Genomic DNA, 16,502 nt, shown 5'->3' with positions numbered 1-16,502 from the left:
ACAGTTTGAAAAAAGAATAACATACAACAACAAATTCAATAGTTTCGACAAAAAAATAAATCTACAGTCTCTACAGCATCAACTTGTGTCTCATCGTCTCTCTACATACCGTAGATGTGAAGCTTTGGCTTTTCCAAACTTTTTTTTTTTTTTCCTGCTTCATCGTTCCTTTACATTTCTCCTGAGTTTTCTCACTTCTCATGGAGTGAGAAAAGAAGAGAAAGAAGCGGATCATTAACTCTTTTGTTTACTGCAGTAGGAATGTTCACTTTAAAACTGCAACAACATACAGAAATATCCATCCTCATTTCTCTTCTTTTTCTTCTTCTTCTTCTTTCGGCTGCTCCCATTAGGAGTCGCCACAGCGGATCATCCGTCTCCATACCACCCTGTCCTCTACATCTGCCTCTTTCACACCAACTACCTGCATGTCTTCCCTCACCACATCCATGAACCTCCTCCTTGGCCTTCCTCTTTTCCTCCTACCTGGTGGCGCCATCTTCAGCATTTTTCTACCAATATAATTCATCTCCCTTCTCTGCACATGTCCAAACCATCTCAATCTCGCCTCCCTCACCTTGTCACCAAAACATCCTACATGTGCTGTCCCTCTAATAAACTCATTTCTAATCTTGTCCATCCTCGTCACTCCCAACGAAAACCTCAACATCTTCAGCTCTGCTACCTCCAGCTCCACCTCCTGTCTTTTACTCAATGCCACTGTCTCTAATCCATACAACTTTGCAGGTCTCACCACAGCCCTTTTAACTTTTCCTTTCATTCTTGCAGATACCCTACTATCACAAATCACTCCTGTCACTCTTCTCCACCCACTCCACCCTGCCTGCACTCTTTTCTTTACTTCCCTAACACACTCTCCATTACTTTGCACTGTTGACCCCAGGTACCTGAACTCCTCCACCTTCTCCACCTCTTCTCCCTGCAACCGCACCCCTCCACTGCCCTCCCTCTCATTCACACACATGTACTCTGTCTTACTCCTACTGACTTTCATTCCCCTTCTCTCCAGCGCATATCTCCACCTCTCCAGGCTCTTCTCAACCTGCTCTCTACTCTCACCACAAATCACAATATCATCTGCAAACAACATAGTCCAGGGAGACTCCTGTCTGACCTCGTCCGTCAACCTGTCCATCTACACTGCAAACAGGAAAGGGCTCAGGGCCGATCCTTGATGCAGTCCAACCTTTACCCTGAACCAGTCTGTCGTACCTACTGCACACTTCACTGCCGTCACACTGTCCTCATACATGTCCTGCACCACCCTCACATACTTCTCTGACACACCTGACTTCCTCATACAATACCACAACTCCTCTCTCAGCACCCTGTCGTACGCTTTCTCTAAATCCACAAATACACAATGCAATTCCTTCTGTCCTTCTCTATACTTCTCCATCAACATCCTCAAAGCAAATAAGGCATCTGTGGTGCTCTTCCTCGGCATGAAACCATACTGTTGCTCACAGATGGTCACCTCTTCTCTCAGCCTGGCTTCCACTACTTTTTCCCATAACTTCATGGTGTGACTGATCAACTTAATTCCCCTGTAGTTACTGCAGGTCTGCACATCTCCCTTATTCTTAAAGATCGGTACCAGCACACTCCTTCTCCATTCCTCAGGCATCCTCTCCCCTTCCAGAATCCTGTTAAACAATTTGGTTAAAAACTCCACTGCCATCTCTCCTAAACATCTCCACGCTTCTACCGGTATGTCATCCGGTCCAACCGACTTTCCATTCTTCATCCTCCTAATCGCTGCTCTCACTTCCTCCTAACTAATCCTATCTACATCCTGCTTCACCAACTCCACATCCTCCAACCTTCTCTCTCTCTGATTTTCCTCATTCATCAGCTGCTCAAAATACTCCCTCCATCTTCTCAACACACTCTCCTCACTAGTCAACACATTTCCCTCTCCATCCTTTATTGCTCTAACTTGCAGTACATCCTTCCCAGCTCGGTCCCTCTGCTTGGCCAATCGGTATAAATCCTTTTCTCCTTCCTTAGTGTCCAACCTCTTATACAGTTCCTCATATGCCTTTTCCTTGGCTTTCGCCACATCCCTTTTTACCTGCTGCCGCATCTCCTTGTACTCCTGCCTACTTTTCTCATCACTCTGTCGATCCCACTTCTGTTTTGCCAACCTCTTTCCCCTAATGCTCTCCTGCACTTCCTCATTCCACCACCACGTCTCCTTGTCTTGCTTTCTATTTCCAGATGTCACACCAAGTACTTTTCTAGCTGCCTCCCTCATCACTCCTGCAGTAGTTGCCCAATCATCCGGCACCTCTTCACCACCACCAAGCCCCTGTCTGACCTCTTCCCTGAACCTCACACTACACTCTTCCTCCTTCAGTTTCCACCATCTTATTCTTCTTTCAATCCTTACTTTCCTCCTCTTCTTCTTCGCCTCCAAAACCATCCTACAGACCACCATCCGATGCTGTCTAGCTACACTGTCCCCTGCCAACACCTTACAGTCTCCAATCTCCTTCAGGTTGCATCTCCTACACAGAAGATAATCCACTTGTGTGCACCTTCCTCCACTCTTATACGTCACCCTATGATCCTCCTTCTTCTTAAAATACGTGTTCACCACTGCTATTTCCATCCTTTTAGCAAAATCTACCACCATCTGCCCTTCCACATTCCTCTCCTTAAAACCATACCTACCCATCACCTCCTCATCTCCTCTGTTCCCTTCACCTACATGCCCATTAAAGTCTGCCCCAATCACCAATCGTTCTTTCCTAGGTACACCATCTACCACTTCATCTAATTCACTCCAGAATCTTTCCTTCTCCTCCATCTCACAGCCAACTTGTGGAGCATAGGCACTGATGACATTTATCATCATCCCTTCAACTTCCACCTTCACGATCATCACCCTATCAGAAACTTTCTTCTCTGGGACCGGCACTAAGAGTGCACTGGCTTGTGCCCCCCTAATGGCTGGGTTATCCATCCTCATTTCTTCAATTACACTAAATATTGACAAATATATATTCTGTATATGTTCTAGATCTGTATTGAGCAAGTATAAGAGAGAACATTAAATATGATGTCAAATGTAGTGACAGACATTTTCACGTTGTTCTAATCAACAGTATTCAGGGACCTACGTTCCTGTGGTGGTGAACATGACTGCGAGTTCTCCAGAAGAACAAATGCTGGTAATGTACAGTTCAAACACACACTGTTTTTCACACAGAATAAACTAAAGCCCATCACTACCTCATCACCTAAACACACTGTTCATTTAGATTTTACTTATGGCAGCCAAACGGCCTCATTTTGTAAACCCCTTGATCACTTACTCTGTCTTTAAGCAGAACTAAACGAAGAGGAATGAATGAAAAGTGGTATCCAATCTGCGATATTATTGGGGACCTGATTATGGTTCAGAACGATCTATAAAACATAACTGACTTCTAAAATCAGATTGTCAAAATCTCCATATAGAGGAATGTGAGCGCAACTGGCAACCGCTCTAAAAGGACCCGGCTCTGATTTGATTAAACAGAGTGAAGGTTATTCATGAAGTATATCAGAATTGTACAAATCAATGAAACTACTTACTCTATGAACTCTATTTAAACGAAATCATTACTGAGTTTGGACCAAAATGATATCTGTATGCTAATGTGTGCTAATCAGGAAATACGTTCTACCTACCTTTCCTAGCCTGACTTTAAAATCCCACCCCTGTCTGGCCTGCACTTCCTCCCCCTTACTCTGCCCTGTCTTTCCCTCCTGCATTGCCTGAGTTTATCTCACCCACATTACTTCACCTACATTACCATACCTAACTGTGCTATATGTAATGAGGCACACAGGGACAAGGTAGAGACTTGGAGGTTGTTCGATGTAGTTGTGGGAAAGGTCAGGGGTCATGTGTGTACCCTGGTGCTTTGAATTTGTCCCTGTGTGTCCTTTTATAGCTGCAAGTTTCAAATACTGTTTACGTTAACCTTCAAATAGCTTTAGCATTTTTGTGATTTTTATGCCAAACTTATATGCTGTTTGTGTTCCAGTATTATTACAGTGCTCCAGTACATGTGGTGCCTCCTCAGCAGTACTCAGTCCATCCCACAGGATTCAATACATGCTACACTGTACTCCCTGGACCTACTACCCCAACAAATGGTAAGTTGATCATGCCTTTCCAGTCATCCTTACAAAAAGCCTGGTTTTCTTGTAGGATGTTATGATCCTCACAGCTTACATGTTGGTCTTTAATTGAAACTGATACTGTTCTTATTAGTGTCGGCTGCAGGGATGTTCTACTATAATGATCAGGCCGTGTACAACCAGACTCCATTCCCAATGGTCCCTCCACTGCAGCAACATCCATCTACCAAGAGGAAGAGGAAAACGGTGCGTGTGCTTACTCTTTGTTTCAGTACTGGTTCATTTACTGAGTATATGAGCCTCAATTATTTTTTTATTTTTTATTTTTGACTCGTCTAGTCTGTGATTTAATTGCTACTGTCTCTGTTGTCTACAGATGAACAGCTTGAGAGTTATTCAGTAAAATCTGCTGCATTAGATGGCGCTGAAAAGTCTACCTCTTCAGCTGAGCCCGGTCCTGCACAAGCCGTCACACCAAAGCCAGATAAAACAGAGCCTGTGCACGTGCCCCCAGAGGTTCCAGCTTCTGCTCTATTCACCATCGATGAGCCGAAACAGACACAGCTCCTCGTCCTGACGACTCCCGATCGCTCAGAGAGGTGAGTTTAGGGCTCGTCGCTGTCCCCGCACTGGATTTTAATTGGTCAAGATCTTTTACAATGTGACTAAATTAAACGTGTAGTCCAGCATTTTCCAACATGTTTTAATTAAGACGTATTGCAAATTGTTAAACTGTTGTGCATGTTAAACGGTGTTGACTACAAAAGTAGCCTAAAAGAACAAATCCGTACTTTTAGAAATAAGACCCGTACTTTTTAAATACGTTTTCTACAAATAAAAGAATTAAACATCTTTAAATTTCAATATGCAATATTATCTTTTGGTAATGGCGTATAAAAATCTCACATAATCCTTCCTTTTTCCCACAACTGCCCTTTGACTTTCATTGTAATCGAGTGATGAGTAACGTTTTCTGCTCGTCTCAATAAACTAGGAGGCATGTTAGCTCTTGGTTGTAGTTTTTGCACATGGACTACAAATACTGTAGATATAAACTGAGGTGCCAACACTGGAGTATTTCTTTAAATAACTATATATAAAGATAGAAATGCTGTCGTTCACTTCGGTGAATGTGTGAAACCTACATTTACACTACAAATTCACAGTAATCCTGGTGTTTTATTATTAATTGGGTGTGTTTGTGTGTTAGGATAAGCCAGAGCTCGCTTTCCAGCAGTCTGACTTTGACCTTGAGCCAGTCTCAACCACAGTCGAGAATTCCAGTGTGTCTCCTGTGATTGTGGAGCATCTGGCTTCAGCAGAAACACCAGCAGATGAGATCGAAGCGCAGGAAGCCGAGCCGCCGAAGAACGAACCCGAGCCCAGCTTTGAGGATGAAATGCACAGTGACTCCTACTTCTTCTGACTCGCACACTTCATCATGTTTTTCACTACTTTTCATGTCTGCTTTTGCTCGTTCCTTTCTCAGAGCCAGAGATGGAGAATAAGAGGATACAATATAGTAGAAACTTTCTTTTGAGCATCCAGTTCATGCCTGATTGTGTGCAGAAGCCAGAGGGGCTTCCACCCATACCTGATGTGGTGCTACACAAGGTAAGCCTCCTGACATGTGGGCTTTATTTGAAGTTTAAAACCAAATAAGGAATATTGTTTCACAGATCATTGCTTCACTCTCTGCTTTTACAGTGTAACCAAAATAAGTTGCCACCGGACCCACAGGGGCTCAGCTCCAGAGACTCAAATATCTCAAATATTCCAGCAGGAATAAAAATATAATCAAAATCTACTGAATTTGCAAATGAAGCTTCAAGTGGATAATCTGTTATCAGGCTTAAACCCGTCCTTCTGTAACATTTCTATGGTATCTTCATGTGTAATATTTTTATTTTTTAATTGCACAGATTTTTAGTTTTTATGATGATTGACTTTTCCAGGCCAGTAATCGTGAGGGGCTTCAGGACGAGCTGGAGGAGGCGAAAAACAAAGCTCGCAGAAAAACCAAGGGTAACGTCAAGTTCATCGGGGAGCTGTTTAAGTTGCGGATGTTGCCCAAGTCCATCATTTATAACTGCGTGGTAAAACTGCTGAAACAAAATGACTAGGAAAGTCTCGAGTGCCTCTCTATTCTCCTCACGACCGCCAGCAACGAGATGGACTTGAAGAAGGCCAAGGTAAACAACCAAAGACGCCATTGTAGAGCATTTTCATTGCACAGGTTAACAGAGCACTTGCTTATAATTTATAGACCAATACAAAGAGGCTTGGAGAAATTGCTAGAGCTATATTACATAAATAGTGTGCTTCCTGTTGTTTAATATTCGAACAGCTGTTCCAAGTGTAACTGATGAAATGTTTATGAAACGCCAGTGAACATCTGCTTTTAACAACTTGTCACGTCTGAGAGCTGTAAATATCTTCTATTAAACATGTTTCCTAAAGTACTTCTATTGGAACTATTGGAACAGTAGAATAGGTATTGGAGCACGACTGCTGAATTGTTGCCTAATTTTATTCCTACTTCAGGTACAAATGGATATGTACTTTAAAAAGATGGAAGGAATTGTGAAGGGGAAAAACCTCATCACGTGTTCACTTCATGCTCCATGATGTCATTGACCTGCGCCTGGTCAGTGAACTTGTTTGTTTGCCTACAAGATGTGCATCCGTGCTTATATTTAACAGTAGTACATAATGAAATGAAAAGAAAACAGTGAATGACGTGTCCGATTCCTCGTTTCAGCACAACTGGGTATCACGGAGAGTTGTAGAAGGACCGAAGACCATTGAAAATATCCACATGGATGCCAAATTTTAGGAGCAGGAGAAGCAAAGAAAAGTTCAAGAAAAGCTACGATCCATGGGCATGAATAGGCGAGGTTATAGAGGGCATATGTGTTCTAGATTAATCCTTTTTACAGCTTAGTCCCCTTTCTTTTCACAGCACTTAACCAATGCACTGCAACTTTTTGTTGTTATTTCTTGTTTCTTCTACAGTATTTCCAAGTCATGAGACCATGAACACTGTGAGCATGAACATTACAATAGACCCCAACAAGATCCCTAAAATCAACAAGGTACTGACTTTACATGTGCAGAAACATGCTTTTCAAATGCAAGCTTGAACTATTTCAGTCAGCATTTAAAGCTTGAGATGTAGATGAACTCAAACCTGCTGGTGAAACGATTTACGTAGTTGAAAAGTATTAACCTTTAAGAGTTGCCTGAACTAAGCGTTAGAAATCCCCCAAATGTTTGTGGATTTAGAGCTATAGGAGAGCTGCTTCATTCCTATTTTAATAAAATACTTTTGAAACATTTTTTTCCCGTTCTTCCATTTTTCATTTTGCAGCGTCTTCTGTGTTACCTGTTCAGAGTTTAGCGGGTGGTGCATCAGTAAGAATGGTCCGTGGGGAAACACGGTGCTCTGTGTGTAGTTAAATAGACTAAGCCAAGTTATTTGCCTCGATGCTTTTTTGTATTCGAATTACTCGAGTTACACAATTCACACAATTTAAGTAATGTTATGGAATTCTACTTCAAAACTGGCAATCTGTTAAAGTACACGTTTTTCTACCAGGTTTATGAGAAGCGTTGTTATTTAAACTGAATTGTGTTTGTGTGTAGTTACCAACAGATGATAAGATTTATTTGGGACGGAATTTCGGGGGACGACGGCTGAACTGGAAGAACGGCTGCAATGGAGAAACTAGCGCTAGAGCCACATCCGGAGCATCAGGTGAGTCTGTAGTGAATGTAGTCTGTGTCCTTTTTCAGCTCTCTCCTGTGTTCATGTTGTGAAAATATTCAAAGCAGGTTGTGATTGTAGGTGTTGTTGTTGAAACTTAATTCAGTTTAATGCATCAGCATTTTTAGTCATGACACATCATGTCTCTTGTGTTTCAGTAAAACTCGACACAGTGCCAGACTCGACTACAAACAAGCCTGCGCTATCAGAGGAGGAAATGGAGAAACGCTCTAAATCCATTATCGAGGAGTTTCTACACATAAATGATTACAAACTAATGATCTCATGCAGTGTCTTATGATCACATTTAGTTGAATACACATCGGTTATTATCGTGTTACTGCGTCACATAATCGTGGTGGGTTCGTGTGCCGGAGGCCTTGCATTGCGTGAAGGAACTGGACCAGGGCGGGATGCTGTACGTTTTTGTTCTGGTGGGTGTGGAGACCACGCTGGAGCGAAACCAGATCACACGTGACCACATGGGTCATCTGTTCCATCAGCTGCTGCAGGCTGGGATCCTCTCCACATCTCAGTTTTTTAAAGGGTGAGTGACATTCCTGCACCACACAGCTCCGTCTCCCACTGGCGCCAGAGACACTACTGTCTGCGTCATGAGATGTCCACAGCTTGATGACATATTTACACCCAATGGGGTTATTGTTAGCATTATTATGAATACGCTTGCGTTTACATTTGGTCATTTTTTTGAGAATTTTATGAGAATCAGAATCCTTTATTAAGACTTTTGTCTGTGTTTTTTTTTGCTCTCTTTTCCCCCATTTTCTTACCGATCCTTGTTTACACAGGTTCTCAGAAACCCTCGAGATAGCAGATGATATGGCGATTGACATTCCTTATGTATGGCAGTACATAGCTGAGCTCGTTAATCCTGTGCTTCGGGAAGGAGGAATCTCTTTGAGAGAATTATTCATGTATTTACAGTTACATTTGAGACTATACATATACATTTTTTGCTGGAAAGGAAGTTGGTGTTTGTTTTTAATTGTTGATTTCTTGTGAATTCCAGTGAATTTAGCAAACCACTACTTCCTGTGGCAAGAGCCGGCATATTATTTGCAGAAATATTGAACCTTCTCTGCAAACAAATGATGAGCTGTGAGATCTTCTATAGAATATGACTGAAAAAAGAAAAGTATTTTGTCATACTAGTTGAAAAAGGTTCTTTTTTTTTAAGTCATTGCTGTGTTTTTCTTCACTTTAGAGCCAAAAGGAAGTGGAGGCCTTATGGAGGGACTCTAAACTGAGCTGGGCTGATTTTCTTCCTGAAACCGTGGATGGGAACAACTTCATTACTGAGCAGGTGAGCTGTTGGCTGCACACTAGATTTAGACTCCACTGGAAGATCTGGACCAAACAGGATCCAGTGGGCAGTAGATTTTCTACTACTTGAGTAATAATAATAGAAGAGCTGAGTAAAAGTGACAGCATAGTTATTTTATGAAATCATTTCGCTTGAAAATTGCTTTGAAATACTATTGTGTATGTCTGATCTAATCGCTTGACTCGGCATATTTTTGGCTGGTTGTTACAGAGGACTTTTAAAAATGTGCAATAATCAATATGGGTTAAAAATCATACTGTGATCAATTTCATTTGTTAATATAAGAACATTGTCAGTGAACTCAAATGGCAGCTCGTCTGATCAGAAAAGAGAAAAGTGTTTGTGTTTGTGCTGTAAAAAGCAGTGTGTTGGTGGGTAGACTTGATGCAGTTTTATTTCTAAACCAGCACAAATGTTGCCTTTAAGAAGAACATCTTCAAAGGGTTTTTCTCGTCCTGGTATCATAAGTGTAGATAAACATAGGTTTTGTTTAATTGACAGCCCTGATGAAGTCTGATGACCTGAAGAGGGTGGAGCTGAGACTTCAGACAGCAGACGGACTTCTGAGGAGGAACATCAGCACCACACGAGAGGTTAGAGGTCACCCAACCTGTAATTAATCCTGCAGGAATTAAGTGTGATTAGAGAGATAGCGATTTAAATGTGTGCGTGTGTGTGTGTGTGTGTGTGCATACTGAAAAATTTATTTAATTTGTTTGTTGTGTGAATTGCCAATTTATTATTATTTATTTTTATATTTTATTTATGTATTTATTTGTAAATGTATTTACTGTAAATTCTTATTAAAGATAAAGTAAGTGCAGATTGTTGTTATTTATTTATCTTTTTAGGTGGCAGCAGGATGGGAGCAGGTCATGACGTGGATGAAACCATGGATGAAATGTCCGCGGAATGTCATACTGTGATTCTTGGAAATTCCATCGTCCGGCATGTCTGCGCTACCGGAGACAAAGGTAAGGTGCACACTCGCTGTTTTCCTGGTGCTCATGTTCTGGATGTCGCTGCGCAGGTACCCGCGATCCTGAACGAGAACTTCGGAGCGGTTGTTCTTCATGCCGGAACGAACGACACGCGGCTGAGGCAAACGGAGATCTTAAAGAGGGATTTCAGGATCCTGGTGGAGACGGTACGCAGCACATCACCCACAACGAGGATCATAGTGTCAGGACCTCTTCCCACTTACCAGTGAGGGGCTGAGAAGTTTAGTAGACTCTTTGCACTAAATGAATGGTTACAGTCATGGTGTCGAGAGCACAAACTTCTCTTTATTAATAACTGGAACTGTTTCTGGAAGCGTCCGAGGTTCTTCCGCCCTGATGGCCTGCACCTCAGCAGAGTTGGAGCAGCAGTGCTATCAGATAACATCTCTAGGATACTTCACACCATCTGACTGGTAAGACATCAGGAAATTTACGTCTATGAGAACATTTATACAAGAAACCAAATAGTTACAAGTTCACACACAGCCCAGTTTATAGAAACCGTATCTATTCCTCATGTAGTAAAACCAAGAATTAAATACACAAGATCCAGAAATAATCTTATTGCAGTTAAAACTGAAAAATGCCAGATAAGCAAACACCAAAAAGTTGTAAAGTTTGGTTTTTTAAACATTAGATCACTTGCACCCAAAGCACTGATTGTAAATGAGATGATCACAGATAATAATCTCTCAGCACTCTGTCTCACTGAGACCTGGATTAAACCAGGTGATTATAAGGGTCTAAACGAGTCGACACCGTCAGGATATGTTTATAAGCATGAGCCCCGTCAGACTGGTCGTGGGGGAGGTGTAGCAACCATTTATAGTGCCTCTCTTAATGTAAGTCAGAGATTAGGATTCAGTTTTAAATCATTTGAAGTGCTCGTTCTTAAAATTATACTTTCAGACATGCATAGAAAACTCGCTCTGGTCACCGTGTACAGACCCCCAGGACCCAACGCTGATTTTCTTCAAGAGTTTGCTTGTTTTTTATCAGACCTCTTGATCGATTTTGATAAAGTGCTGCTTGTAGGAGATTTTAATATTCATGTAGATGATGTAAACGATGCTCTAGGATTATCATTTGTCAACTTATTAAACTCTTTTGGGGTTAAACAAAACGTCACCAGACCAACTCACTGTTTTAACCACACACTAGACTTAATAATATCCCACGGAGCAGACGTCACTGATAGAGATATTTTACCTCAGAATGATGACATCACAGACCATTACCTCATACTGTACACACTACCGGTAGAGCAGATTAGCCGTGTTTCACCACGTTATCGACTTGGTAGGACTATTGTTCAGACCACTAAGGACAGATTCATAAATAACCTGCCTGATTTATCTCAATTCCTCACTAAACCCATAACTGCTAATAATCTTGATGAAATGACTAACAACATAGACCTTATCCTCACTAGCACATTAGACACTGTTGCCCCCATCCGGTTAAAAAAGGTTAGAGAACAAGCACCTGCACCTTGGTATAATAGTCATACGCATGCCCTCAAGAGAACAGCACGTAATCTGGAGAGAAAATGGAGGAAAACTAAATTGGAGGTATTTAGAATTGCGTATAAAGACAGTATGCTTAGCTACAGACAGGCGCTAAAAGCTGCTAGAGCTGAACACCTGAGCAAACTCATAGAAAACAACAAAAACAATCCCAGGTTCCTTTTCAGTACAGTCGCTAAATTAACTACAAATCAGGGATCTGAAAAATGTGTTCCATCACAGTTTAGTAGTGAGGACTTTATGAATTTCTTCACTGAAAAAATTTATAACATTAGAAAAAGAATTGTGGCGGTCCAACCTCTGACAGCATCTCCTGACACAATCTCACCTAAAACTCCACAACTACACTGTTTTACATGTACAAGACATGAAGAGCTGTATGATGTTATTACCAAAGCTAAATCAACAACATGTCAGTTAGATCCCATTTCTACTCATCTATTGAAGGAAGTGTTACATACAGCTGGTGAGCCTCTTCTCAATATTATTAACTCCTCACTATCTTTAGGTCACGTCCATAAATCCCTCAAGTTAGCAGTTATTAAGCCCCTCATTAAGAAACCTCATTTTGATCCAAATATGGTATCGAATTGTTCCACCTGCTTTACTCCACTCCTACTGCTGTAGTGCCCTCTACCTCCACCCCCACCATTATACAGCCTGCACTTTTATGTAATTTAAAAATACCTTTATATGTCATTATCATATAATCATATTATCATATAATGACGTATAAAAGGGGATTTCAGCGGTGTCTGAGGTAAGATTCGAACCGGCTTCATTCACATCAGAGATTCTCCCTGGGAAGCAGATAAAAAGGCAGTTTGCTAAAACCATAACAAATGTCCATCATTTTTCCATTTCCTTTCTTTTTCTTCCATTTTTCTATTTTTTCTTTCTCTTTTTTCTCTTGTCCCTCCTTCCCCTTTTTTTCCCCTATTTCCCACCCCTTAACAGACTATTGATCTCCAGCTTCACACAGCTCACATCCTCAACTCTCAGTCTCACACTGCCCTCTAGCGGCACTATCAGGACGTGCTTTATGCTCCATTCTGTACTAATGTGACTTCTGTTTGTGTTTTAATGCAGTGATTCTCAATCTTTTTCTGCCATTTACCACTTCAGAGGGGTGGATTTTTAAACCCACCTGTCCTCCGTCACCTCAAAAAAGGATAATGAAATTCTTTAAGTTTAAAAAATGTCTAATTTATTGAACTATCCAATTCTAAATGAACATCAAGTAGCATCAAAAACAAAAATAGAGAAAATAAAGGTGTAGTTGTGTTATCTCTTGGACTTTGTCACTTTGCAGTCTGTGCAAAAAAGAGCAAATTCATTTCATAAATCTTTTCAAAACGGGGTTGTAGACTTAATACTGTCACTCTCAAGTCATGTTCAATATTGAGCTGAGATCTGTATTTAGTTTTCAGTGTAGCAACATCTGAAAAATCTCAGAGATGAGATGTGGCAAAAGGAGCAGGATAAAACAGTTATATTTTCTTTAAGGCTGATTTTTTGGTTTAAGCTCCCACCATCTACCTTTTTTGTCTGCTTGTGCTGAAATACATGCTTGTTTTTTTGTGGTCAATGTCACAAATAAATGAAGAACAAATAAATAAATAAATCCTGCCGTTCATTGCGCCCCACCTGTCATATCTTTGAGAACCACTGAGCTAGGCTAATTAGCCGGCTAAATAATCTTAGCTTCAATAGTTTTCATCGTCGGTCTAAATATTCTGCATTTAGTGCGCTATAAATAAACTATAAGGGTCTTAATAACGAATGTATTTGTCTTTTGATCAACTTTTAGTAAAATTTTCTAAGAAACTAGCTAACACAAAAACAGCGCTAGCAAACACGGCTAGCATGAGGCTAATGATGATGTCTCCTACACCATTAGCCGAAATGTCCATTTCTGCTCACTGCAACATTTCTGGAAATATTATCGCTTTTTTAATCTTAATTTTTTTAGTCAGATTTAGACTCAATACATTTGTCCACACAGTGTAGATCAGGCGCAGGATGTAGAATCACTGAAAGCATTTTAAATGGGATTCATTGGTCTGTTTTGTGTACATGCAGGATTCAGGACCATTTTTATTTTTAGTTAGTTTTGTATTAAAATAATATTTCTATAGTGTCTGTGATTCAAGTGTCTGTGATTCATGTGTCCAACTGGTCATGTGACCAAAGTGATACTGCAGAAACGTTTCTATGACGTCATCATCAAAATTCTAGTATCCCCTTGACAACCATCAAACAAACACACAGAAGCAATAAAAGCAGCAGCAGCGACTGATAAACATTATAACTATTCATCTACTACTGTCTATTAGGTACCTGATAAGTAGCTTTGCTATATATATAGTTATTCTGAATACTTTTTAGACTGTTTTGTGCTTTTTGTTAACTTAATTTTTGTACTGAGAAATGTAGAAATGTAAGATCTTTTAAACCTGTATGTTTTACAATCTTTTAACATTTTAGAGTAGAAACTGATTGTAGTTCACTCATACTGATGTTTTTCTGTTTAAGACTGTAGGTTTGGTTTGGTGTTTATTCTCTTGTTTATAACTGACAGTTTGTTTGTTTGTTTGTTGTTTTTTTTAGATAAAAATGAATTCGAGTATTTCAGCACTGTATGTTGGTGATCTGCACCATGAAGTGACAGAAAACATGCTGATGAAGAAATTTAGCTCTGTGGGCCACGTTCACTCCATCCGGATCTGCAGGAACTGGAACACCGGCGTTTCACTCAGTTACGCCTACGTCAACTTTTACCAGCGAGCCGATGGTGATTAAATCCTCATTAAACCCCGATACACTATTTCTGCATCTATACCAGTTTATTGTCTACTTAATACTCCAGGAGTAATTTCTGTATTATTTTACTACTTTATTATGTGAATATGGTCAGGTTTTGTGCCTTAAATAAAATTTGAGAGTGTTTTCTCCTCACCCATCTTTCCCCAGTCTTTTTTACTGAAATGAATGACCTGTAATGAATTTTGTTTCCTCAGCTGAGCGAGCGTTGGCAACACTTAATTGTGAGCTCCTTATGGGGAACCCTATGAGAGTCATGTGGTCTCAGAGGGATTCCACCATGAGAAAAAGCATCGGGAACTTGTTCATCAAGAACTTGGACCTGGAGAAGATTGACAGCATGGCCCTTTTTGACCTGTTCTCAGTCTTTGGGAAGATTCTGTCATGCAGGGTTTGTGCTTTAAACTGTTTGGATCTGAATAACATCTGTATAGCATGATTAGCATGTTTTCTACTAAAGTCCTGTATTAGATCTGTTTGATATGAATTGTGTGTTGACATGACGTGTCTCTCCTAAAGGTTGTCCGTTACAAGACGGGGACAAAAGGATATGGATACGTCCAATTTGAGTCTCCAGAGGCGGCGAATTTGGCAAAAGAGAAACTCAATGGCAAACTTCTTAACGGCCATAAAGTGTAAGCTATTAATATAAAGTGTGGGTTTGGTCATATGAGGGGATTTCAGTCAGCATCAGGGGGTAATTTTTCTGGTGTCGGCATAAAGACTAACAGCAGTGTCTAAGAGCAGTGTCTCTGTTGTGTTACAGCTCCATCCAACACTTTAAATCTCGTAAGGAGCGCGAGACTGAGAGAAACCACCACACCCAGGTCTTCATTAACAAGCAGAAGACCTTACTGAGACCAGAACACCAGGATAACCCTGTCCATCATAACGTGCAGAGGATGAAGAATGTGCAGGTGAAGATTGTACCCTAAACATCTACCACCCCATGCTGTCCCCATTAAAATGATTTGATGCTGAAGTTCAATATTGCAGTTAAATGGGTTACTGGCTGAAAAGGTTAAAGATCCTCCTCTAGCTGGTTCCCTCAAGAGCCTCCTGCTAGCAGTGATGATGATCTGATAAAACAAAATGGAATGAAGTGTTTACAGCTGTGTGTGTCTTTGTGTTACAGACTCAGAATATGACTCCCTTCACACCAAGCCAGAAGGGAGAGCGAAATAAAGAAAATGCCCCAGCAGTAAACACAGTTCCTGCTGTAGAAGAGCGCACAACTGTGGATGAGAAACCAGCTCTACCTCAAGTTCCAGCTGTAGAACAGAGTTCAGCTCTACCTCAAGTTCCAGCTGTAGAACAGAGTCCAGCTCCACCTCAAGTTCCAGCTGTAGAACAGAGTCCAGCTCCACCTCAAGTTCCAGCTGTAGAACAGAGTCCAGCTCCACCTCATGTTCCAGCTGTAGAACAGAGTCCAGCTCCACCTCATGTTCCAGCTGTAGAACAGAGTCCAGCTTCATCTCATGTTCCAGCTGTAGAACAGAGTCCAGCGCCACCTCATGTTCCAGCTGTAGAACAGAGTCCAGCTCCACCTCATGTTCCAGCTGTAGAACAGAGTCCAGCTTCATCTCATGTTCCAGCTGTAGAACAGAGTCCAGCTTCACCTCATGTTCCAGCTGTAGAACAGAGTCCAGCTTCACCTCATGTTCCAGCTGTAGAACAGAGTCCAGCTTCACCTCATGTTCCAGCTGTAGAACAGAGTCCAGCTCCACCTCATGTTCCAGCTGTAGAACAGAGTCCAGCTCCACCTCATGTTCCAGATGTGCAGGATGTATCCATGGCTGCAGCACCTCAGAAGCGCTTAACCATTTACATGTTGGAGTCTGCAGATTTTGAAATGCAGATCCAGATGGCACGTAAGTGTTACACTC

The 16,502-nt window shown here is 41.1% G+C and overlaps 1 protein-coding gene and 1 long non-coding RNA gene across 3 annotated transcripts in view; one reads left to right on the top strand and one right to left on the bottom strand.

Annotated features, from left to right (window-relative positions):
- The window catches only part of LOC310724525 (eukaryotic translation initiation factor 4 gamma 3-like), a 367,925-nt gene that overhangs the window by 125,543 nt on the left and 225,880 nt on the right, over window positions 1–16,502 (bottom strand). The gene's annotated exons all lie outside the window — the stretch shown is intronic.
- On the top strand, window positions 8,368–10,172 carry LOC310725643. The gene is made up of 5 exons (XR_014533458.1): window positions 8,368–8,468; window positions 8,731–8,856; window positions 9,147–9,245; window positions 9,768–9,859; window positions 10,118–10,172. It is a non-coding gene; the product is annotated as an uncharacterized lncRNA (long non-coding RNA).

The sequence above is a fragment of the Silurus aristotelis genome (assembly GCF_946808225.1).
Source record: "Silurus aristotelis genome assembly, chromosome: 1".
NCBI lineage: Eukaryota > Metazoa > Chordata > Actinopteri > Siluriformes > Siluridae > Silurus > Silurus aristotelis.
This window is presented reverse-complemented; position numbering and strand designations above follow the sequence as displayed.